This window comes from Lissotriton helveticus, chromosome 2_2 (assembly GCF_964261635.1).
Source record: "Lissotriton helveticus chromosome 2_2, aLisHel1.1, whole genome shotgun sequence".
Lineage (NCBI taxonomy): Eukaryota > Metazoa > Chordata > Amphibia > Caudata > Salamandridae > Lissotriton > Lissotriton helveticus.
In genome coordinates, this window is record NC_136060.1 from 127,184,780 (window position 1) to 127,207,373 (window position 22,594).

Consider the following 22,594-nt stretch of genomic DNA (forward strand, 5'->3'; position numbering starts at 1 on the left):
CTACCCAGAGCAACTGTCACAGTTTACAGTTGTTAACATAGTTTAATGGCAATGGCCTTTTAAAAATACATATTAGGCTTAAACAAGTATTTTTCACAATAAATATACTGGCCTTTGTTGTAACTTCATAATAAACAAATCAGACCTTTAACATGTGGCAAAACCTTTCCAAATAAGACATGGTAGGCATATGGTCTTGATCGTGGACTTATCATCGCCAACTCCTCCTGCTGTATAGAGTAAAAGCTTTTCCACAAGGCAACCATCCGATTACAGAAATGAGACTGCAAATTCTTTCAAAATTACAACTGTCAAAACAATATACAACACCCACTAGTGCCTAGCAAGGATTATAAAATTAAAAATAGCCCACCTCAGGCTTTTGTCAGAGAAGGTAACAACAACCCCTTGCCTTCCACTGGAATCTGACGACCCAGTTAACAAAATATCGGTCTACAGTCTTTAGAAGAGTAAGAAACGTGGATTCAAATGTCTTTTGGCTTTTACAAATTAGTAAAAGTGTTAGATATGTCAATATAATTATACTTGGCAAAATAAATACACAAAAGCTGCTAAAAGAGCTTCTCAATTAGTAACTGCTGAAAACCTCATCTTCTAGTCATCTGTGTAACAAAATAGCTCTCTGCAGGTCTTAGAAAATTGTAATTACAACCAATCCTTAAATGCCAATTAACCTTAATATGCACTTTTTGTAATAAATACATCAGGCCTACTGCTACTTTCTATAGTAAGGAGATTAATTCTGCATACAGGAGCATTAGCTTGTCACAATAACCAACTTAGTCAAAGGGCACAAAGTGTAATATAAGAATTCCGGTTTACTGTCAGTGGAAGCACACAACTTCTAACCAATTAAATGCTGAAGTCAAGCCTATCTTCATGAGAGACAACCCAAAGCCCCTCACTCAGTAATGATTCAATTTATCACAGAAGATTCGTAAACTGCCGTGCTACCAAGGCTGATCTTTAAACAGAAAAAAAAGATATATTCTCAAACTTGTGTTTAGTAAAGAAACTTCACTTAAAAAAAAAACAAAACTTGTTAGAAGAATTCTTAGATTAGGATGTAACCGTGGCATTTTTACGGATTCTACATGAAAACAAGCATTGGCATAGCCAATAGGTCTCGCCTTTGGGACCTTATAAGTATTTAGTTATGCAGCACTATAATAGCCTTACTGCAACAACATTAACTGTTGGATGGCTAAACACTTATAAGGTCCCAAAGGCGAGACCTATAGGCTATGCCAACGCTTGTTTTATTAATCTTTCCTCTACACTGGTCTTTGGTTTGCCCTGCCAGGTTTGAACTTTCATCGGTGTGCTAACTTTAGTCGTGTTTTAGTCAGCAACAAGAAACTCACCGAACATGCACTTACATTGCAATTCTGCAATCTACTAATACATTAACATAACAATGAAGATTTCTGGCGAGATCCGAGTTTATCGAGGACCTCACAGTGCAACAACCACTGATATACTAGCCCTATATTGAAAGCTATGCTATCACAATGCATTGATTAACGTCGCCAGAAGTTGAAAATCACAATGAACTAAACAATGATAGCACTGCTTTAATAACGAGCTATATCACAATACAATGACCAATCATGGTAAGCTTCAATGATGAGCTATTACATCAAAACGCACAACCTGATGACCCAACTTTAAAATAGTCTTCACATCACAAAGCACAAACCAATGCCAGAGCTTGAATAACCCAGCTTGACATCACAATGCACAAATCAACAGTGACAGAGCTTTCAAAAAAAAAAAAAAGGGGACAACAATGTACTAATCAACGAGAGCTGTGTTTAACAATGTTCTTTCACATAAATCCATTCATTAGCCAATGATGACTTACATTTAATAGTTAGCCAGATTGATGGTTTAGGTTTAAAACAAGCCATGACACAGATTTTAACAGTGGCCCTACACGCGTTTCCATCGCCACCACATGAGCCCAGCGGTAAATGCATTGATAAGTGCAAAAAAGTGAACATGCTGCAAACCAACCCACGTGTACCTGAACACAACATAAGAGCAAAGATACCCACCCGCACATGGCATTTCTGCAATGACATACTTCCTAAAGTCACAAAAAGTTTAGTAATCTAACCCCATGGAAGCCCATCAGGGAACGCAGGCAAATGTATGTAATCCACCCTCGTGTGTCACAAAAAGGACCTCCAGTCCACGCCCCCTCTCTCCCACCACCAGTAAAACCGAAAATACCCGAGTTGCAGAGGCAGTGGAAGTATGCAGGAAGGAAATAAAGTGTAGGATGGTTTAAGGACAGAGAGGGGGAGGAGGTAAGGGAGGGCAAGACACAACGTTGCTGTTATGAACGACGAACTCACAGTGGAAAAGCTCAGGATAAATGGAAAGCATAGCATAAACACTAGTCAAATAGAAACAGGAAAATAAAGAAATACGAGTGAATAGCAGAGAAAAAGAGTGAGAAAAATATGAAAAATGTAGTAGGAGAATTGCCAAGTGAGAGAACGAGCTAAAGAGAGAAATGGAAAACAGAGGTGGGAAACTGGAGAAATACAATACGTGTGAAAGAAAATAAACAGCAAAGAGATACAAACTTAAGGGTTTATTTTTATGAATGGTCCGATATTTAAATAATCTAAATCTTTGTGGAAGGTCATGAAGAAAATGTCTAGGTAATAATAAAATAAATAAGTTTTAAACGCTTAGAACAATATATTTGAAACAAACACCCACACCCCTCGCCCACAAATTCTCCCACACATCGAATGCCATCCCACCCAATATCACCGTAGAACCCTCCAATAACGCTAGCATATCCCCCCCCCCCCTCGGTACTCTGCTCGCTTTCCAGCTCACTACTCAACCACTCGCCAACGGCTCTCATCACCAGCCCCATCCCCAATACACCTCTGGACTTGTCTTTATCCACCCTCCAACAAGTCAAAGAGGATCTCCTACAAGTCAAAAAAGATCTCCACGCAATCAAAGAACTTCTCTTCTCACAGCCCAGTCAACCTCCCACCATTCCACTACCCTACAAACGACGCACCCTCCCCACGTACCTTCGCCTTCAACGACCCCCGCGCTGGCCGACTATCCCCGCTCGCAATAACTCCCACCGCCCCCGTCGTGTCCTCAACTCCCTGTCGGACCGCGACTTATGCTCCCTCCTTCGCTCTTATGGCCCAGGTCCGGTAAAACACATAGCCATCACACACATCCCCATACCCACAATTCTCACAAATCCCCTGAGGCTCCCAACCCTTAGCAACAGAGGTTCCGTCCCTAACAACCTCAGAAAAGTCCCCCTCTCTCTAGAAGGCTCGACCACCCTTCTCACTCCCAAACTCAAATGCATCCTACTCAATTGCAGATCGGCCCAGAGACACTCCTCCGACATCGCTGATCTCGTCTCAACAATGGATCTGGACCTAGCCATTCTGACTGAAACGTGGCTTACTGAAGCCTCTACACCGATAATGGACATACTAGTCCCCCCCAATTATCACATTATTAGACTGGACAGGCCTCCTGGCAAGACGGGCGGGGGAATTGCATGCATTTTTTAGGAGCAACCTCTCCGTTACTAAAGCCACCTCCCCCTCCCTTACTTCCTGTGAACTCCTCTGCCTCGATATCACCAGCGAGGGCAAACAAGTTTGTGCTTTACATCTCATCTATCACCCGCCTGGTGACAACCTCACATTCACTCAACAATTCATGGACACGATCACATCCAATGCCGGTCGGCAGACCACCCAAGTCTACCTGGGTGACTTTAATCTCCACTGGAACGATCAGAAAGACGCAGTGGTGAATAGTCTCAAAACTTTCCTTAATGCGCTTGACCTCACCCAAATATGCGATAGACCAACACACGACAAAGGCTCGATACTCGATCTCATCATCGCCGAAGAGGACTCTACCCAACTGGAGGCGATCCAACCCTGTGACTGGTCAGACCACCTCATTATCACCTTCTTTATCAACGAAAAAGTTAAACTTGACCCGGCTCAACCTACCAAATCCTGGAAAAGGGACATGAAGAATCTTAACCCCAATACCCTGCCTCCCCACATCGGCAGTCTCCTCCTTCCCCCTTCAGGTGCCTCGGATGTTCTATCACTGACCAATCACTACCTTGACTCTATGAATTCAATAGTCAACAAAGTCGCCCCATTGCAACTGAAGAGAGTCTCCACCAAGATCTCTAACCCTTGGTATGACGGCAGACTCAATGATGACAGGCGTGCTATGCGAATGGCAGAGCGCACCTGGAGATCTGACCCCTCATCACTGCATCTCAAAACGCTTAAGAACAAGAGAAATGCCTACTTTAGGAAAATAAAGCGCGCAAAGTCTGACTTCTTTAGCCGCCAGCTGGACCAAGCTAAAAACAGGCCAAAAAAGCTGTTCGAACTAATCAAAACTCAAACAAAGACACAACCCTTACAATCAAACAGCACAACAAGCGACACCCCACACTGTGAAGCCTTCTCTGCTTTCTTTAAGCTAAAGACCGACAACATAAGAAATGACCTCATCATGGATGTAAGCCGATTCCCCAGCCACACCAGAATGTCTAACACTCAACCTAAAAATCATGCATCATGGTTGTCCTTCGACACCTACTCGGAAGAAGCAATACACAAACTGCTCTGCACCTTGAAGCCCTCTAATCACCTCATAGACCCCCTACCTGCTAATGCTGTAAAAGACTTCATCCCCCTGCTCCTCCCACTCTGGACCAAAATCATCAACAGCTCCCTTCAACAAGGTCTCATCCCAGACTCCCTCAAGGTGGGGCAAGTCACGCCTATTCTCAAGAAACCTACAGCTGACCCGTCTGACCTGAACAATTACCGCCCTATCACCAATATCCCCACCCTGGCCAAACTGCTGGAGAAATGTGTCCAACTCCAACTAACAAAACAAATTGATCAATTTGACCTCCTCAACCCTCATCAATCAGGCTTCCGAGCGAAACATAGCACGGAAACAGCTATGACACACATAATTGATGACGCCCTCCAAATCCTTGATCGCAATGAGTCCTGCCTCCTCATCCTTCTTGACCTCTCTTCAGCATTTGACACGGTCAAACACGAGAACTTACTGGAGCTGCTAAGCACTAGAATGGGTCTATCGGGAACTGTTCTCAAATGGTTTACTTCCTTCCTTCATAACCGGTCTCAGAAGATCGACAATGTGCTATCTACACCTGTGCCAGCAGATCTAGGTGTTCCACAAGGATCTTCCCTCTCCCCCACACTGTTCAACCTCGTCATGGAACCGCTCGCCGCCTTGCTCCAAGCATCCAATGTTCAATTCCATATGTACGCCGATGACACACAACTTTACCTAAAGCTACGATCCCCGGAAGATATCAAACTTCTGAATTCCACACTTAGTAACACTCAATCTTGGTTGGCCGATAATCACCTCAAACTAAATGCTCTGAAAACAGAGTTCCTACTCATCTCACCTCTGGCGAAAATTACCACCACCCAAACCTGGCTCAATAACCTAACAGCACTCCATGTCCAACCTACCATCGTGGACTCTGCGAAATCCTTAGGCATCACACTCGACGCCAAGCTCAACATGCAACAGCACGTTAGCAAAGCCACAAAAGGAGCTAATTTCCAAATCAACACACTGAGGAAACTTAAACCCTTCCTCCCAGCCAAAGACTTCCAAACTGCTGTACAAGCTTTAATCATCCCTCGCATAGACTATGGAATTGTGGCCCTCAGCGGACTCCCGCTATCCACAACAGCACCCCTAAGAGCCTCCTTGAACGCTGCCGCGAGACTCATTACTGGCTCAAGAAAACATTCGCATATATCCCCAGACTTAAAATCTCTAAAATGGCTGCCTTTTGAAGCCAGAATACAGCTAAAAATTGCCGTTATGACACACTCGGCCGTGCACCACAAGGCACCCAACTACCTCGCTCAAAAGTTGTCTATATCAGGAGGTTCGAGATCCAATAGAAGTACAAAAAATCTACTCCTAAAACCTCGTAGATTCCGGAAAGAAAAAACATACAAGCGTTCCTTCTCAGGAATGGCACCCAGGATCTGGAATGCGCTCCCTCCTGAAACCAGGCTTATCTCCTCCACTGCACTCTTCAAGAAAGAGGTGAAAACCATCCTTCTGGCCAAGATCTCCTGAACTTTATAGGTGTTGGATCAGAGACTCTGCATCGCTTTGTATTACTGATCACCCGATTGTTTCTTGGCACTATATTCTTACTTGATTGTGACACTATTATGCTACTCTCCTACTATCGACCAATATATGATACACTTTAGTTTGTTGAATCACCCTCCCGATGCCCCCACCCCGTGTTCTCTCTATCCTAAGAAATTGGTATAAGCCATCCCTACATCCAAAGTTTACCTGAACTCTATTGTAGCGGGATCAATGACTTGCGCCGTCTTATATTATTTGTTACCTAATTGTATATCGGTATGTTTTCTGTACATTACTGTTATCCTATTATGTTAGTGACTATTATACTGCTCCCATTATGTCTGTTCAGTCCTGTTGCCCCTACCCCTGTCTCTGTGAAGCGCTCTGATATCTGTAAAGATCTTGTTCGCGCTATATAAAACTTTGAATAAAATAAATAAATAAATAAATGCACACAGTGTAAAATACAACTCGTTAGGGTGAGAAGGATGCTGGAGAATGTTCGACTGAAGTGCAAGATCTACTTTGCTCTGCATTTAACTGTGGGACCATTTATCATCAAGAGACAGCAGGAACATAACTGGACAAATTATATTTGGCACAATTCCCGGGTATGAACGCATTTTTTCAAGCACCTGAACAGCTTTCGGCTAGTTTGCAAATACACTTTTTGTTATCCTCTACAAGTAGCTGCTGGTTTACTTCAGTAGGAGACTGGATCCTAGGGCATATGCTGCTCCTTTGCAATGATTCTCCAAGGAGTTTGCAAGGTAAAAAGACATTTACTAATTGATTTTAATGGCTTCTTTTTTGAGATTTCAGAGACCTCGTTACCTATAATTGGTGTTGGAAGAGTTTTTTGTTTTTTTTAGCTGTTTCCCATCTGAAGAAGGAGCATAAGTTGCAAGTGGAGTAGAGTTTTTATAATGATGGCGAATCAATGTGCATTTGTATTCAGATTACTTAATCTGACAATATTTAGATCAACTACTTTAAAACTTTTTAGCATAGAAAGAAATCAATACATAACAGTAAGCAGATCAATGGTTTAAAGGCATGAATTTAACACGTCATGATCCATTAGTTATATAAAGTACAGCCTGACCACACTCAGTCTGTTTGGGGGATGTCCAAGTTTTAATCCCTTAGCAAAGGTTGGCCAGAGCCAATTACTAGTTCAAAAGAGTTCAAAATTAAAGTAAGTTTCATCTTTTTTTGAATGGCCTCAGTCAGATATGAGAGCAAAAAACATCCCAATGAACTGTTGCAGATCACGTGACACATCTGAAGTCAATTATTTTAAAAAATGAGGTCTGCAAATATTAATGAAACTAGAATGCTATGTAGGAGAATAATTTTCTTTTAGAAGCAGAACATTTACCGACTATACAGGAGAATGCTCATGGGTTACAGGTTAGGTCCCTCTTATGCCAACTTATGTGTGGGATGATATGAAACGGATTATCCAATAGGACAAATTTGAAGTTTTTCAAGGAAAAAAGGTTATTTTTAGATTGATATATTGGTCACGTGTTATTAGCAGCTCATCAAAAGAACTGAGTCAACAATACCACAAATGAAAGCATCTTTATCTTAGACCTCCTTGGGGTGCAAATGTGGCTGTATGTAACAAAAAAGAAGGCCATGAAGATGGTGTAGCGGAGTAATAGCAAACAGTCTACCAGATGGATAGTTGCAGTGGATAACCAGCATAAGCCATAAAGGAAACCCCTGGAACAGGGCTGGTATTTTTTTTTAGCATTATTAGGACCTGCACAGCTTTCGTTGACCTGAGGAGGACTCTGTAAATAACACCATTAAAAAAAAACACGCTTTGATAAACCAAAGCTGGAGGAGTACTTTGCAGTTTAGGAGATGGGGTCAGCCACTCGACAACTGCAAACTAGCACGATTCCTAACTTTAAGGATCTCTGGTAGAGCAGGTTCAACATTTGTCTTGTTATATTAGTCATAAACTCCTATAGAAATTTCAGAATGCAAGAGCAGAAGGTAGCTTATGTGCTATTTTGATGCATGCTGTTCTTGTAGGAATACATTAAGTGAGCCTTCTAACTCCTCACTGCTACCAGAGTGTTTCCGTTTGAATACAGACACCAATATTTTTGCAAAAATACTTGCTTATGGGGTGCAAACTGTACATAGTCTATGGTTCACCATAGCAAAATGGATTTATACCTTGAAGACTGACAAGTGAATCCATTCTCCCTTTGTAACAGGCCAATGAGAGGTGACTCTCAAAAGGGTGCTTTAGATATTTGTTATTTTGGCACAAAGAAGGCATGCAACTATACAGCTTCTGATTAAAGATCCATAGAAAAATCAGCTTGTATGTCGTTCTCCTGTATGTTGGCCCCACTGCTGCAGTCAACATGAATTTAACTTTGTCGGACACGTTTCAGCTAGAAAGAGATACAAGGCAAGGATGTCTCCTTTCTACAGTACAGTTCACTTTGACAACAAAACTGCTGTAGTAATATTTTTGGGTGGCTGGGGCGATTCAATGTTTTAAAAATGAACATACCTCTTCATCTTTCATACTTCATGCAGACACTCTCAGTGCTCATTTGGATCCCCAAAGAAAAATCGTTGAGTTTAAGTGAGAGAGGCAGAGCCCTACAGTCTGTCCCAAAGTTCTTATGGTTGAGAAATATAGGGAGGGGAAAGCCGCACCAGATGTGGTTAAGTATTAGTATGCGACCCAACCAAGGATCTTAGAGGACTATAGCCAGACACAAAGTAGAGATTTATGTGGCTGCAAGCAGGCCAGTGTGTGACCTTGAGTAGCAGAATAAGTCCTCAGGCCTAAAAATTGAAACATAAATCAGACAAAATAAACTGTATGTAGCACTTGTGAGAGGGATGTCACAAGTTGCTACGGTTACGCTTCTTTCACCACTTACTCTCTCCCACTTTAATGATCAGTTCACTTATGTGGCCTGGTAAGGGGTGAAGCTGTGTATTTAGAAGCCTTCAAGAATGGTGCATGGTAGAACGAAGGATTACGAGGGACATTCTTTTAGCAGGTGAAGTGTGAATTGTTTTCACAGTACAGAGAAAACTTTACTTTGGCGGAACCAGCCAGGCTTCAATACCTCCAGTGAGGACAATGTGTGTTTACCGTTAGAAGGGGTTTTATGTGCTTCTATAGAATTTCAAAAGGAGTGGGACTGATCAACCAACAAGCCTATCACAATGCCAGAGAGAAGAAACTCGGGAGTTCAACTCAAACCAGATACTGGGAACAATTATCAAGAGATACCCATCAAGCTTCGTGGAGTATCCTTTTTCAAGAATATGGATACAAGTTGATGTTAAGATGGTACCTCACTCCTAAGCATCTGAAAAGTGTGTCCAAAGACAGAGGATCTGTTGAAAGTATGGATGGAGAGGCTGGACCATGCTCGACATATGGTGCTCTATAGTTTTCTGAATGCATGGTCCACGGGTGCAGGAGGTGGTGTTTGGAAACTGGGAAGGTTAAGTTGTTTGAGCCTTTTGCACCTACAGAGGGATGTCTTACAGGAAGGGGAAGTAAGGTGATTTATTACGGATTCACATGTTGAGACCTCCCAGTTGGAGGCGTTTGTTGCTAATAATATTCTCATTTCTGCAAATCTGGGGAATTATGGTTATGCTCCTATGTTTAACTTTGTTTTATGTGCAGCCATTTACATAAAAAAACAATAAAAAGTTAATTGCAATGAAAAGTTACTAGTGGGTGCTTTTGGCTTTGTCAATGATTTCTTATATTGGCGAAAGCAGAAAAAATGGTTGCCATTGAGTCACACATGCATGAACATCCATCTGGGAATGCTTTTACGAATACAGAAACAAACAGAAAAAAAATGGTCAGTGGCATATAGCAATGTTTGATCAGCCATCTCTGACGTTTTTCATTCTTAATTTATTGTTTCAAGTTGGCAGTAGATCATTTGATGATCAATTAAAAATAAACGAGACGCAGGATGCTGCCAAATTGAGAAGTGGCCCAGTGGCATTATGCAGCAGAAAGGCCCTCACAAAAAAAGAAAAAAATACTAAATACCTGAATAAAGTAGGGTCAGTGTGACAGTAAACAAATGAGGAAAACCATCCAATAATGAGCAAGGTGCTGACCCAAAGCCTACTCTATATCATATTGTAAGCAAAAAGGTGTTGACAGACATCTAAAGCTTGGTGAAACACTCAGCAGATGAATGTATTTTCAAATTCGCACAGGGAACCATTCTGTAATTGACATACATCTTTAACCTTAACTTGCTCCCCACACATGCAGCTGCAAATTTTGAAATGACTCTAGTAAACCATGCATGATTTACAAACTTTTCAGACAACTCTCCCTTTCCATTTAACATGAAAATGTATTCCTATCAGATCATACTTGCCCTTAACATACTGTGGCATGAATTAGGACATGTTAATGCATAATAAATAGAAGTTTCGGCAAAATCTACAGTGTCCGTTGCAGCACCTTTTATGAGCTTTGATTTTTTTCTTTTTTAATTAGTTACAAATTGCTCGCACAGACAAATCTGTTGAATGGTGTACCTGCGTGAGTGCAGGCTGACTGGTGTGTATTTAATGTAAGGTGAGAATTTAGTTCAGAGTGACAGAGGTCTCTATATGAGAAAAGAGCAAGTTCAGATGAGCACCATGTGCAGGTAGAACCCGGCTAGCCAAAGGAAAAACAGACACTGGAAAATCCATCTTGGGAGTACGGGGGCAGGATGCATTAAATATTCCATCAGAGCTTTCTTTGACAAACTCAGCAAAAAAAAAAAAAGATTACGGTTAGACCTGGCATCTTTTGACGTGTTTCCCCTGTCTTTTTGCTTTCGGACTTCCGTTTTTTAATGGTATGGTATTGCTGGACTCCGTGGCCTGTGGAAACCGCCCGTGAGGTACACAAAGCATCGCCCCGTCCCACACAGCAGCCCTGGTTCACCGCCATAGGCGCCATCTACTCCAGCCCCCTCAAACAACGCCGCTATTTGCACCGCGACCTGTGGGCACCACACGAAGCATAACCCCGCAACGTAACCTTGGGTCTACTGACGACAGTACTTCAGCAACGACGATGCCACTGCCTGCATCGTGGCCTGTGCACACTGTACGTTGCATTATCCTGCTTCACATCGCAGCCCTGGTCTCATAGACGACTCTGGATGTAGTCACTGAGCCGCTGCCTGCACCGTGCCCGTGAGCACCACACGTCGCATCGTCCCGCTTCGCATCGCAGCCCCGACGCCATAGAAGCCCGCGCTCTTGACTTCCATCTCACGGAGTTCGATCTGCAACACAGGTAACAAAGCCCTGGGGACTCCCGCACCGACCTCCGGAAACGACACCTACATCACGATGAAGCATCTGGGGAGTTACCGCAAGGTCCAACACGCCCTGCATTTCCAAGATACAGTTTGCAGGTCTTCCCGACCTTGAGCTTGGCCTGAACTGTTGAACCGGTTTGCTCAAGATGCCGTGATAGCCCCAGACGGAGCGATCGACTTCAAGGAAGTGTATTTTAAGTTGATTCTTGCAATATTCATATCTTTATTACTGAACTTTTGATTTTTATTGCTCTGGGCTTATTTTACATAGATAAAAATTGGCTACTTTTCTAAAACTGGTGGCATCCTTTTGTAGTGTTTTCACAATTCTAATGTGAGTTATCTGCAACCGCTTTAAACATTGCCTCTGAGAGAAGCCTGACTGCTCGTGCCAAGCTACTAAGTGGGGACAGAAGTTATTGTAGGTATATAACTCCCTTACCCCGACTAGAAGGAAGGGTGCCTACTTGGACAGCGTACAAATCTGTCAACTAGAGACCCCAATTTCTACCACTGGTTGTCAGCGGTGAGGATTGGACTTGCATTTGACCTACAGTAATTGGTGTACACTACTACCAGATCTCAGACCACTACGTACCACACTTTTCCCTTTTGGTCTACTTTTGTCTTGCCACTTTTGAGTTCAAGTTGAACTTCCTACTGCATCGGGTCTCAGTCAAGAGCATCGTCAGTCGCATCGCTAAAGTTGGCTTTCTTTTGAGGAGAGGTTGGAAAACTACTCCGTGAAGGAATTGAAGGCAATTTGCAAAAACCTCAAAGTCCAAGTTAGAGATCTCACCAGAAAGGAGAAGCTACAAAAGGAGCTGAGGATCCGATTGGGGAGGCCAAGGAGCCAAATCTAAGAGAAGATGTGCTGGGAGGTCAGGGGCTGCTGGGGGTGGTAAGAATGGTACCCTATGGTCAGGCAGCAGTTGTGCTTCAAAACGTCTGTCCCTAGAGGAGCTGGAGGACAGGCAAGAATCAAGGAAGTTTGAGCAGGAGAATCACCAGTTAGAGAGTGAAAGGGAGGACAAGATGCTAGCTATGGAGGAGAGAATTAGTATCTCAGAAAACTAGCTTGGCATAAAGTAGCTGGAGCTGAAGAGTAGGTCCAGCACAGAAGGTGGCAGCAATTCTGCAGTGCACTCAAAGAGTAGTACACATTTCCAAGAATCTAGGGAGAAAGTACAAGAAGGGAGAGGATATCCAGGGAGATGATATCCAGAGGTGGTTTCATGGCTATAAGGCAGCCATCATGAATGGGTCCCCTGAGAGAAATTAGGGGGGTGGGGCGAGGAGTTATCCTCATCTACACTGACATGAAGGATGCCCTTCTCACTAGGTATGGTCTCACTCCTGACAAGTACAGGGTAAGCAAACTGATTGACAGACAAGGTTAGAATGTGCGATTCTTTTTATAGATCACTGGATGGTTGGGTGAGGGGCAGTAATGTCACAGATTTTAAGTGCCTGTAAAATTTGATTGTGTGGGAGAACTTGACCGAGTCTGTTTTTTGCAGCCTCACCAGCACTTGAATGATAGTAAGCTGACTGACCCCAAGAAGCTTCTTATGGAGGCGGACCGCTGGGTACCAGGGTCAACAAGAAGGTGTATAGTGAAAACTCAGCTAAAGGAGGGCAGGGTCCCCAGCAACAGAGTGGGGGAACAAGGGTAAACAAAAGGAGTTCTCGAAAGGGCCCCAATCTAGTACCCAGGGTAAAGATTCCCGGAACCCAGGAGGGAAGAAACTATGGATCTTTTAAGAAAAGCTTGAAGAGACTGGTCCCGCAATGTTTTGCTAGTGATCAGATGGGCCACCTGAAGGGAGATCCTAAGTATCCCAAGCAGGCACAGCCCATCAGTGGGCAGTCAAAGGTGTTAGCTAGTGTAGTGTAGCGCCTGTGAAGGAGTTGGTCCCAGGAGGGTGTGGGAAACCAACTGAGATGACCCTGGTCTCACAAGAGGACAATGCGATGGTCGGGAGAAGCCTAGTGCCTGATAAGAAGAGTTACAGGCAATGAGTGACCATCAAGGGAGAGGGTGAGAGACTGTGTCTGGGGAGGGGTTTACAGGTTCCTTGAGGGTAGCTTTAACTCCCCCCATGCCCGTTGATTGTCTGCTGGGCAACGACCTGGAGCGATCCTTGCTGAAGGCAGTGGAGCTCAGGTCACACTTGGGAGATGTTGGGGTTGCCTGAGTGGGCATGTGTGACCACACAGTCAATGGCAGCCAGAGAGGGTGATCAGAAGGACCTGGAGCCTGACACAGTGGCCCAGGTGCCTGCTAAGCGAAAGGGCAGAGGGCGCAGAAAACCCGCCCCTGAAGTTCCTGTGGCCCGAGAGGAAGCTGATCTCGAGGGGGATGCTCCGGATCCTACAGGGAAACAAGTGGCCAAACTGGGACACTTATCGGAGCTGGCCAATTGGGAGCAAGAAGAGGGTCCCACCAGGGAGGTGTACTGTGCAGAGCAGAAGGTGTGCCCTACTCTCTTGGGTCTTAGGCAGGAGACCGAAGACCAGGCAGCGAACACAAAGTCCAAGGCTCACTTGATCTACTGGGAGAATGGTCTCTTGTATAGCGAGCCTGAGGTTGCTGAGCCTGAGGAAGCCGGTGTGCTGGTGTTACCCCATCACTTCAGAACCTTCCTACTGGGTTTGGCTCATGATGCGCCTCTGGCAGGACATTAGGGGCAGGTCAAGACCTTTGGCAGGCTTGCCACCTACTTCTACTGGCCTCAAATGAGAAACAATTCTGATACCTTTTGTAGGTCCCGCAGACTTGCCAAGCAAGTGCCAAGAGTGGGGGTAGATGTAAGGCTCCCTTGAAATCATTCCCTGTTGTGTGCACCCCTTTCAAGTGGGGGGCATGAACATAGTGGGGCCTCTGAACCCTAGGATAGCCATGGGCAACAGGTTCATCCTAGGCTTGGTGGACCATGCCACCAGGTACCCAGAAGCGATCCCTCTAGAGACTGCCGGCGCCAGTCGTGGCAGGGCACTAATGGGGATCTTTACCTTATTAGATGCTGTATTTAAAGCTGAAATTGGACAGGAGATAAAGGACCTTTGAGAATAACCGATTTGGTGCCTAAAGTCACAACAGTATGGGAGGCATTCAAAGTCACCATAAGGGGGTTGTGCATTGCTAAAGGTGAGGGGAATATGAAGATATATTCGCACGCAGCTTAGAAAGCTTGTGTTAAGACTATGCATCTTTTGGCGTGTTTCTCCTGGGTTTTTGCTTTCTGCCCTCTCGGTTTTGACTGGCGTAGTGTTTCTGCACACTTTTTGCACTGCTGATCAGTGGTAAAGTGCAAGAACTCCTGTGGTAAAATATGTTATGGATTGGTGTTTCCATGATTGGCTGTTTGGTTTTCTTGTCAGCCCCTAGTAAAGTGTACGGAGTGTGCCAAGGCCTGGGAATCAAATGCTACGCGTGGGCCTGCAGCACGGATTGTGCCACCAAAGTGAGTAGCCTGGAAAAGGTACCTCAGACCTGCAATTGCAGAATCAGCGCACAGTTTGCAACTGTCATGTCGACTTGGCCCGTGCACACACTGGCCAGTCCCTAACCCTCCCTTTTCTTACATATCAGGCACCCCTAAGGTAGGCCCAAAGTACCCTTGTGGGCAGGGTGCAGTGTATGTGAAAGGTAGGACATGCCCTGATGTGTGTGGCATGTCCTGATAGTGAATTACAGCCCATTTCGTTTTTTCACTATTGCAAGGCTACCTGTTGCCCATAGGACAGAATGGGTAGTTTGTTTATGTTTATAACATCTTATAAATATAACTGGCCCAGGGAACTAGGTGGAAAATAAAATGTAGTATGCCTGAACTCAGAATCTAACGATGCATCTTTTAGTAAAAGTGATTTTTACATTCTTTGTTTGAAAATACCACTATTAGGAAGTAGGTATTTTCTTGCTCTGTCACACCCCCCCCCCCCGCCTCTAATGGATTGTGGATTGCCTGTCTGGGTTTTGGATGACAGATGGGTAGGTAGCAAGGGTGGCTCCCGATAGTCTAGGTAGGTCAGGAAAGGGCTGAATAGACCTGGGCTGCGATGGGAGAAGAGGGAGGAGATTTCCTTGCACCTCAAAGGGCCTGGTCTGCCTCGGACAATGCATTCTCCACCCCCTGCTAGGAAATCACACCAGAGAAGGCAGAACTGGTTCTGCTGGGCACAGACACCCTCTGCCTAGAGCTCAAAGGATTTTTGGATACAAATACTGGACCCCAGACCCCTGAACTTTAGAACTCTTTTGGACCAAGAAGAAGAGCTGGAGAAGCTGTGAGGAGGGACTACCACTTTGCTGTGTGCTTTTCTGTGTTGGCCTGCGGTGGCTGCTTCTGTCTTGGGCAGTGCAAGGACTGGACTGAACTTTCTGCAATCTACTTTGGTGAGTTTCTCCAAGGGCTAGAGGTAGAGCTTGCCCCCCTGTTCAAGAAGTCTCAGGAACACCAAAGACTTCAAGCTTTTCTGCCCTCAGCACTGGGGACTGTGTGTTTTGTGCTGCAACAGAAGAAAAGCAACTCAACAACATTTCCGACGTTGCTCCATGTCCTGAAGGCACCGCCGAGGGCACTGCCACAACCTGACCCTGGTCTCACTGACAACGCCTGCTGACGCCGCCACCAAGCCGCTACTCGCTCCACGACCTGTGGACACCGCATTCGGCACCTCCTCGCTTCACCACGACGCCTTGGCACCGCAGAGGGCACCACCGTAATGCCGCACTGCCGCCACCGAGCCGTTGCTCGCACTGCAACCTGTGAGCACCGCACTTCGCTTCACGATGAAGCCTTGGCCTCCCAGATGCTGCAGCTCCACGCAGAAATAGACGCTGCTGCTTGCACCAAGGTTCGAGGGCACCGCTCGTAAAGTTACACGACGCACCGCCCCCATCCCGCACTGCAGCCATGGCCTAACGACGCCGGCACTATCGACTACCGTTTCTCAGCCGACTACAGGGCTTCAGCAGCGACGCCGCTGCTTCCACAGTGACCTGCCAGCACTCTGACGATCACCGCCTTCAACTCGCACCGCGACCCTGGTCTCACCGATACCATCTGACGCCAACACCGTGCCGCTGCTCGCACCGTGACCTGAGGGCACTGCACGCCGCAACGCTGCACTTCGTATTGCAGCACCAGACGCCTGCCGACGCCAGCGCTCCTGATCCCAACAGAAAGGAGCTCGACCTGCAACACAAGTGACTTCGAGGCCCTCTGCGACCAACATCTCAAACAGGTACTGCCAGAGTAGGAGAGGAGGGGGCGGAGGAGACGAAGCATGCCGAGGAGGGTGAAGGGTTGAAGAGTTTTACCATGCCCTCCCCAGAACAGCTAATTAAAATCTGTAGTTGCATAAAGTCGGGTTCTCCCAGAGACCCGGCGCCCCCCCAAAATATTGAGAGGAAGCCTGGATATCCTGGAGCCATATATCAGACACCTGGTGGAGACCTCTTTTAGGACCTGTATAGTACCAGGATGTTGGAAGGAAGGTGTGCTCCTACCGCTCCCCAACAAACCTCACATTGCCCCAGATCAACTGGCTAATCTTCGCCCCATCTCTCTTTTGCCGTACTTCGCCATGGTCGCGGAGAAAGTGGTAAATATGCAGCTGACAGCAAATATTGGGAGATTTAATCTCCTGCATCCCACTCAGTCCGGATTCTGAGCTCGTTACTCAACAGAATCAGCCTTGCTCTTTGCCACTGAAACCATCAGGCAATATGTGGATGCAGGTCAGACGGCGGCCTTGATCCTGTTGGATTTAAGTGCCGCCTTTGACACTGTGGCCCATCACACTTTGGTGCAGTGCTTGAGGAAAAGAGGAGTGTCGGATAGCGCCCTGAGCTGGATACAATCTTTTTTGTCTGGGCGCAGCTTCCAGGTGAGGCAGGGTGCCCACTACTCCAAAAGTCATCAAGCTTAGACAGGCGGTACCGCAGGGATCGACCCTGAGCCCGACCCTGTTCAATCTCTACGTGGCTCCTCTAGCGGAGATTGCTGATGGGGTTGGGATCAGGGTCGTGTCCTATGCCGACGATACACAGCTGGTGGTCTCCCTTACACAGGCACAGGATACGGCTGCCTCCAACTTCGTAGCATGCCTGCAAGAACTGGCTGCATGGAAGGCTAACAACTGCCTGAAGTTGAATGGCAATAAGATCAAGGTGCTTGTGGTGGGAGAGCCCCGTCAGTATGGATCTGCTTGGTGGCCCGAGTTTGGGGACTACTCCTATTCCCTGCGCTCAGGCAAAGAATCTGGGGGTGGGTAGGGATGTGGAATTCCTATAGCCCGACGCCCAGGACATATTGTTTGGGGTCAAGGGCAACAAGTTTTAATGTGTATTTTGTCCTTGGGACAAGTATGCCCAACCCCCTGCAGCACAAACCCTTTGGCTGCCAGTTTGCAGTACCGCATTAAAGGTCAGGGAAGGGCACTGCCTGCAGTTAAGTTAATATTTGTGTGCATATGTTAATGCTGTTCAAATTTGTATTTATGGTTCATTAATTTAAAGCCTTTATTATTAGGGTGAACGCTCTAAATAAATGTAAATTCTGACTGCACTTCTGACAGTGGTTCCAGTATAAAAATGTATACACACGGTTTCAAAGTTTAGCAATATGAAGCTATACATAATTCTCCCAGAATGCTCTATGATTAGATGCAAATATTTGCAGAAGCCTGAAAGCAAGATTAATGATTCTTCGCTTTCAATATAAAATGTTCCTAAATGAAAGTAGGGAAAAAAACATTTTGCTAAACTACTGTAAAATTTCAGGAACCATTTCTTTGCAGCATCATTTAGTACAATGTGTTGATGCATGCTAGTATTTCCCAAAGATATTCATATTGGAAAATCAGAGTAACCAGTATCAATAAGATTATGGAAAACCTAAAAATAAACAAGCATTGGCAAAGCCAGTAGGTCTGAAATTGCTGGTCAGTGTTTTAGTTTTAGAACTACGTGACTCGTTTTGGCATTGTTTTTGTAAAACCTTATTGATGTGAGAGCTGCCGGGCCCTCACCTTTACAACAAACATTGCCAAAAGCAAAAATTGTTTTTGGTCTCAAAAAGCAAACACTGCCAAATTAGTTATTGGCACTGAACAAACTATGTTGTGTGCCGATATGCTCCTTGTGAAAGAACAGAATGCTGTCACTCACAGTGAAGCCAGCCAATACAGAGAGAGAGAGAGAATTTCAATAAACCCAAAAGGTCATGGTTAAGGCCAGACAAAATTAGGGGCCCAATTATTAAAGAAAGTCTCAAAAGTGCACCCGTGGTATATGTACTTGCATTAAGTTTAGCTATATGGTTTTCGTGATTCACAAGAATTTACAGAAGTAGGACAAGAAATTGTAGTCCTAGAAAATATTTGTGAACTGCATTTTAGCATGAGCAATACGTGCATGTGTAGATTTGCTCATGCGAAAACCTGAGTGTTTGCAAGTTCATTTTTCCTCCAACCACTTTTTTCCTAACTCTGGAAGAAGGTTTGTGTGCGCCATTATCAGGAGTACATTTCCAACATTTCTCAGTATGGGACAAGATTAGAGAAGAGTTGTTGAAAACCCTTAAACATGCAGGTTAGTAGGTTTAAACAGACTCAAAGGGGCATTCCAACCCTGAAACTATTGCTTACCACTACCTTCAGGCCCAGTATGTAGATCTGCCGTAACATGGCAACATAAAGGGATTGCTAGTATTCAAACACTACCATGGTATGAGCCCTGGCATAATCTGAGAGGCCATATAAGAGCTCTTATATAATGAGATTGCTGCCATAATTTTTCGCCACACTACATGGCACCAAAGGGACAAGTGGATTTTGTTACAGGACAAGTAGATTTATGAAGCAACCTGCCCCATGGACAAGTAGATATTTTAATAAATTCCACAACCCTGTAGAGACCCTCATTTCTAACAGCTTGATACTGAGATAAAAGCCCTAGAACAAGAAATGTGTAATCCTACTGTGGAGAGAATCACAAAGGTTACCCCTCGTGACAAACTAACGGAGTACAATGACACGGCGGAATGAGAATGCAAGTTCAGAAGTAAATATTATAAAGAGCTTAATTATGGAGAGGGAGACCAGCCAAGGAAAGCCATAGCAGACTATATCCGGCAACCTAGGTTCTCCAATTAGGTTATCGAAATTCACGATTCCGAGGGAGCAATTCACAGAAATAACACCGACTTCTTACATACCTTCACGACATATTATTCAGCCCTATACATCTCACAAAGGGGACAACTCCTAAATCTTCCGCCATATTTAGAGGACACTGCCCTGGCCTGGCCGGGAGACTCCCAGACAGAGTTCCTTGCTGTGGAACTGGAGGGAGATGAAATCACGGCAGCCATTATGCAAATGAAATCTGGTCGAGCTCCGGGGTCCGATGGGCTACTAGTGTAGTTTTATAAAAACCTACTGTGACGGGGCGTGCCGTACGGACAGGGAACATTGTACTTGGTGGGACTCCACTCCCCTGTTACCTACTAACTTTACCTCTCAACAGCCGCCAGACCCCGTATGGACAGAGGAGCAGGAATCCTATTAGACCAGCCAGCCTGAGGACGGCGGTCCCTTTAACTGTTCGACATGGAATGACAGCGCCCCGCCCATCATGTGCCCGGGAGGTAGTTCAAAGGTGAGCCCAGCCCCGGATACGACGGATGAAGTTCCCCCGGAGAAAGGAGAATCGAGAGAGGAGAACAAAGTAGGATCGCGAGACGGAGAGAGAAAAGGAGACTACCGGAACGCAGGAGGAGAGACCAAGCCAGGAGGCCAACGGACTCACGCTTTGCCCCGCCACGCACCCACGGGAGGGGCGTGGCTACAACAGGTACGGGGCCGTGTAGCGGGTTGGGTGGCTCAACGGGTCCAACCTCCGGATTGAGTGTGCAGTCCCCTGTAGAGAACTCCCTTCCTTGAACCCCTCCAGCACGAGCACTGCCTTTCACAGCGTGTACAGATTTCGCCCCATCACTGGTTTCCCTCACCCCCGGCCCTACGTATTATGATTTAATACTGCTGTCTGACGAGGTCTATCTCTTTCTCTTGTTCCATATCCCGGAGTCAGAGACGAAGACAGCCCTGTGTGTCCAGTGCAGCAACCTGGATACCTCGAGGAAACCCCCTTTTGACTCAGCAGCGTTTGCCCGTGAAAGGATAACGAGTCGGCAAAGACACAGTTATAAAAATAAAACCCTCATTGAGATCCTTGATAAAAGACTCTGTATCTTCCTTATCCTCTCCCCCTGGGAACCCTCAGTATCCCCCGACCAGAGCATAGCCGACCCACCCCTGGGACACCTACCATGCGGAGACTACATAAGTTTCAACAGCAATTGCAGACTTAGACATGTGCGTATAAGTAGGAAGTCGTCTACACCAGCCAGGGTTGCCCGAGGAAGTTTGAGAAGATTTGGGGAAGGGCAGGAGACACAGGATCCCTAAGCGGCAGCCTTCTAGCAGACTGATGGGACCAAGGAGCAAAAGCATTGGACTGGGTGGGCTACATCAGGATTGGGAGAATTTGCCGACTGACGCAAGATGTAACTGATGCAGACTGGCAAAGTATGCCAGAAATCAGTGGTTCTAGATTATTATTTTTTTTAAAGTCTCAAAGACAATTGGAAACAATATTAAAACACTATGTAGCCCACATCTAAGCAGCTGCTTTAGTTGTCATCACCAAATTCAAGGTCATATGCATTTGTAAGTCTAGTGTCAGGGTAAAAGTAAACTGGTCAGATAACATTTAAGGTATTATTAGAATTTTGGGGATTCTGTTTCCCCATTAGTGTCTTGGATAAAAACATCATTACTCGAAATGGAAAATGGTTATTCCAAGTACTTACAAAACATCATGTAGGAACAACTCTGGATGTAGTGCAATTGTTTATTGAGGGCAATAATCACAGTACTTGTTATAGTGTAATTGCATTTATATAGCGCTTACAACCCCAGACGAACCGTTGAAGCGCTTTCCGCCAGGCAGCACGCTCTCTGGAACCCAAGGTTATTAGTCAATCCAGTGTCATTGTTTATTGTTGGTCACAGAAATTACTCAAGTGCCCTCAAGCAAATCCTTCCATGCATGCACACCAGTTTTTCCGAGGTAGATTACATTCATTGAAATTAGGCATGATCATTAGTGGTAGTGGAGGCAGAGAAATAATGTTAGTTTATAAAGATGGTTTGGTGGTTTTTTGCGCTACAGGAGATTACGTATTGTTATTTATTTGCAGAATTTTATATAGTGCTGGCTAAGACCTGCAGGTATCAGAGCGCTTTACATGAGGATTAGCGAGTTACAAAATCACATCAGTTACAAGCGCATAGTATAACATAGGAAAAAGACAGTGTTACACAGTAACATGAGTTAATATAGCATAGCGTATACACATGTCGTATGCAGGGGCATAACTCTCAAGGAAAGAGTTTGTGATGTTTGAAATGGGTTGGGGCAGTTTGCAAAAATGCATTAATAAAGATAAAGGTAGAAATGCAAGTGGCTCCGAAGATAGTGTTCCGAAAGGGGAGGCATACAGAAGATGAAATTGGAAGAAAAAAAGGAAAGGAGACAATCAGAGCTACCATTGTTCATGCTCGATTTTAGAAATATGAAAAATACTGCAGGTGAAGAATAGTGCTATTAGACAATTTTGATAGGCACCCAGCTCATGTTCACTTAAAAGTCCTGCAACACACCACCCTATGAAAGACAAAACCTAACTTGATGCAGTCTTTATTCATAAATGTTTAGTGGTGAAAGGCTGCAGAAAGTAGTGTTCAACTATGCACTGTTATGTCTCAAGGCTTACTAGAGTGCCATTAGACCACATTTTCAGCAAGGAGAACGCATTGGGTCAAGGAACGGCAGCGTAAAATAATGGCTGGTCAAAAATAATGGGAACTCTTGACAACATTAGGCTACGCTCAAATGCAGCAGTAACATGAAGATCACAGTAATGTGAGAAAAATTAATTTATGAGCAATGC

At 45.0% G+C, this 22,594-nt stretch overlaps 1 protein-coding gene across 2 annotated transcripts in view; it reads right to left on the reverse strand.

Moving 5' to 3' along the window:
• Nucleotides 1-22,594, reverse strand: part of FIP1L1 (factor interacting with PAPOLA and CPSF1) — a 576,361-nt gene that overhangs the window by 527,530 nt on the left and 26,237 nt on the right. The window lies entirely within an intron of this gene.